Here is a 4,230-nt window from a genome sequence, read left to right on the forward strand (position 1 = left end):
TTTCCGTTTGAGTAATTTACTTTCAGTTTTAGTTAATTTCTTCCCCTCCCCCTACTTTTTTGTTTTTTTTTTAGTTATTTACAATTCAGTTCACTGACCCACTAACGGTTTGATATATTGCATCACTCACACTAACAGTAATTCTAACAGAAATACTTCCTGCATCTATTTTCCTTGCTTGTGCTTTGTTGGTTGTATGACAGGGAGAAGAAGCGGGGCTTCAACTTCTTTTGATTTAGAACCTGAGAGGACCTTCCTCAGATTAAGAAGGGAAGCAAGAGAAAAATGAGTAGTGGGTGCCGAGGAAGAGAAGGAATACTTTGAAGCAAACATGGAAGAAAACATGGAAAACCATCATGAAGAAGAGGCTCACAACCATGGCAGAGAAGGTCGAGCAAATCATGCTGGGGAGGAGAGAAGAGTTTTAGGCTCTTACATCAATCCAAACCCAGGAAACTGTGGAAGTAGCATTCAAAAGCCGACCATCCATGCCAATAATTTTGAACTAAAACCGCAGCTCATCACCCTTGTTCAGAACAACTGTTCGGAGGAGGAGGAGTCCAAGAAGACCCCAATCAACATCTAACCACCTTCCTGAGGATATGTGACACGGTGAAGTCTAATGGTGTTCATCCTGACGCCTATAGACTGCTCTTATTTCCATTCTCACTCAAGGATAAGGCAGCCAAGTGGCTAGAGTCTTTTCCGAAGGAGAGTTTGACAACTTGGGAAGATGTGGTGAATAAATTTTTAGCCAGATTCTATCCTTCCCAAAGAATCAACAGGCTGAGAGCTGAGTTCCAAACTTTCAGGCAACAAGATGGTGAGACTCTATATGATGCATGGGAGAGGTTCAAGGATCTGACAAGGAGGTGTCCACCAGATATGTTCAATGAATGGATGCAGCTACACATTTTCTATGAAGGCCTTTCTTATGAATCAAAGAAAGCAGTAGACCACTCTTCCGGGGATCTCTGAACAAGAAGAAGACCATTGAGGAGGCCATATATGTCATTGAAACTGTAGCAGAAAAGGACTATTTCTATGCTTCTGAAAGAGGGAACACTAGAGGAGTGATGGAGCTAAACAATGTAGATGCTCTGTTGGCCCAAAATAAGCTCATTACCAAGCAGCTGGCTGACCTCACCAAGAAGATGGAGAGGAACCAAGTAGCAGCAATCACCACTTCATCAGCAACCCAAGAATGAGTGAATGAAGAAGCATAGGGTAGTCAGGAGCAAGGCAACTACATTGGGAATTCATCTAGGCAAAACCATGATCCATACTCCAAGACCTACAACCCTTGATAGAGGAATCACCCAAACTTTAGGTGGGGGAATCAACAAGATCAAGGCCAAGATCAGAGACGTCACAACCCCAACAACAATGCAGCTCACCAACAATTCACACAGAGAACATATCAACACCACCATGATAACACCTCTCCACATCCATATCAAAACCAAAATAACATTTCTCATCCCTCCACCTCTAATCCCAATCCACCATCATTTGATGACAGACTCTCAAGGATTGAGAATCTACTTGAAGGCATAGGCAAAGAGATTCAAGACATCAAGGTGTTCAAGGAGGAAGTGTGAGCAAATTTTAAGAACCAGGGAGACACCATCAAGAGGTTGGAATCTCAAGTAGGGTATCTCTCTGAGCAGATTCCCAAACCTACAGATGGATTCCCAAGTGACACAGAGAAAAATCCGAGAGGAGAAACAAAGAAAGTAAGATGGGAAGATTGCAAGATGGTCACTATAAGTGATAAGGAGACTGAGGACAAGCCAAACAAGCCATCAGAACAACCTGGAGATACCTCAGCAGAGGAGAAGGAAAAAGATCACCAAGAACTAAAAATCTCACAACAGGAGCTACTGAGACTCTATGCACCCTTTCCTCAACTACTCAATGGTGCTGTGGAGAAGAGAATATACTCAAGATTTCTTGACTTGTTTGCATCTCTGCATGTAAACATACCATTAATCAAGACCATCCAACAAATGCCTGCATACATCAAGTATATGAAGGAACTGCTTCCCAGGAAAAGCTCACTCAAGGGAGGCCAAACTATAGTGATGAACATGGAGTGCAGCGCCCTCATTCAACCAGAGTTGCCTACAAAAAGAAAGGACCCAGGGAGTTTTCACATACCCTGAGCCATAGAAGAAACAATGTTTGATAGAGCACTCTGCGATTTGGGAGCAAGCATCAATTTAATGCCCTTGTCCCTTGTGAAGAGGCTGCAGATCAATGAGATAATGCCCACAGATGTAGTCATCAGGCTGGCTGACAAAACTCAAAAATAAGCAATAGGAGTGGTGGAAAATGTGTTAGTAAAGGTTGGGAAATACTTCCTCCCAGCAGACTTCGTCATATTGGACATGGAAGAGAGAAACACTCACCCAATCATATTGGGAAGACCATTCCTAGCTACAGCCAGAGCACTCATAGATGTGGAGCGAGGGGAGCTAATTTTGAGGATCCATGATGAACAGCTCGCCTTCACTGTTTTCAAACACTCACAAGAAGCAGATCAAGAGAACAAGGAACCAAGGAAGGATCACAGTGAGATACTGAAGAAAGAGATGAGTACTAAAGAACAACAAGCTCTTCCGAAGATTTCCTTGGTTGATGGACAAGGAAACAAGCAGCTGTCACAGCTCAAGGAAAAGCTGGAAGAACCTAAACCACCAGAGGCATGTGAAGATAACTTCAAAATTCCTTTAGAAGAAGAGACCACAAAGAGTAAGACAACATCACAAGGAACAAAGAAGAAGGTACCAAGGAGGTGGAGGAACAAAAAGATCCCTACAGAGGACTTCTCTCCAGGGGATAAAGTGATCTCAGCTTACTTCCCAAATATCCCCCCTGATCTCCCCACTGTGCCATCTCAGTTACCTAAGGTCTTCGCTATCAACAGAGTTCTCTCCTTGGAACATGTAGAGATCATTGATACAACTACTGGATATAGGTCTACTGCCAGAGGAGAAGACTTGAAGCACTATCGACCTCCCTGATGAAGGTGAAACGTCAAGCTAGTGACTCTAAAGAAGCGCTTCATGGGAGGCAACCCATATTTTATATGCTTTTAGAAAATAGTGAATAAGTCAATATTTATGAATTCCAACCCAAACTTGACAAACACTTGGTAAAATCCTTATTATGCAGTATATAGTGAAGAATAAGTTTGGTGTTCAAAGCATGCCAAGAAAGCATGAATGCAACCCAGAGCATGCTAGTCTTGGAGCTTTGAACACAAACTTTTCATCACAGTGTTCCAAACTAAGTTTGGTGTCATCCAAGGTACCACGAATATGCATATAAGGATGCACAGTTAATTAGTTAGTTGGTATTCATGAATAAACAATCTAATTCTTTTTCTTTATTATTCTAGCCGTAAAGTTTAAATCTTTTTTTTATGATATTGATTTTTTTTATTTTATTTTTATAGGAAAAAGGAAAGGAGCATTGGAGAAGATTGATTGGACAATTAAATGAAGAAGGTTCGGCCACTTCATGAAGAGGGATTACACACGTGCCCCAAAGGGGAATGCATTGGAAAATGTTGCCATGCAACATTGAAGAAAGGAGACCCTTGAAGACCGACCTAATAGCCCTCATAAAGTGATGATCCTTGTCCTTTCCCCATGCACAACCCCAACCGTCCATCAAACAATCACTCCATTAATCCACACCCTACATTCATTCACAACCTCCCTATATAAGTGACCCTTGCTCCGTATCCCACTCTTCACACCTCTCCCTTTCGGAACCAAGAACTTCCTATCCCATTAAAAACATTCCCACTCACTCCCTTCATTACACTCAACCCTAAACAGCCAAAAGTCTCCACACCCTTACCACCTTCACACATTTACTCTCATTCATGGCATCTTCGAGCTCTAAAAGAAAGAAAGGAAAGGATCCTATGGAGCAACACCCGTATGATGAAAAGAGATTTAGAAGCTTGCACCATGCATTGCAATACGGATGGATGGTGGATAAGGAGATCATTTATGAGCTGGGGTTTCAAGTTAGGAAAACTGAGTGTCCCGAAATCACAAAGGAGGTAGAAAAGTGAAGATAGGAGCTCCTCACTGATCCGGTCATTAACGTGAATGCAAATATTGTAAGAGAATTTTATGTAAATACGGTCCAATATGATAAGGCAGATGAGTCATATACAAGCTTTGTGAGAGGAAAGACTGTGGATTTTGGTCC

The 4,230-nt window shown here is 42.0% G+C and overlaps 1 non-coding gene across 1 annotated transcript; it reads right to left on the bottom strand.

Moving 5' to 3' along the window:
• Window positions 1-783: 783 nt before the first annotated feature.
• Window positions 784-890, bottom strand: LOC112787641 (small nucleolar RNA R71). Its single transcript, XR_003195042.1, has one exon. It is a non-coding gene; the product is annotated as a small nucleolar RNA R71 (small nucleolar RNA).
• Window positions 891-4,230: the final 3,340 nt, after the last annotated feature.

The sequence above is a fragment of the Arachis hypogaea genome, chromosome 20 (assembly GCF_003086295.3).
Source record: "Arachis hypogaea cultivar Tifrunner chromosome 20, arahy.Tifrunner.gnm2.J5K5, whole genome shotgun sequence".
Taxonomy (NCBI): domain Eukaryota; kingdom Viridiplantae; phylum Streptophyta; class Magnoliopsida; order Fabales; family Fabaceae; genus Arachis; species Arachis hypogaea.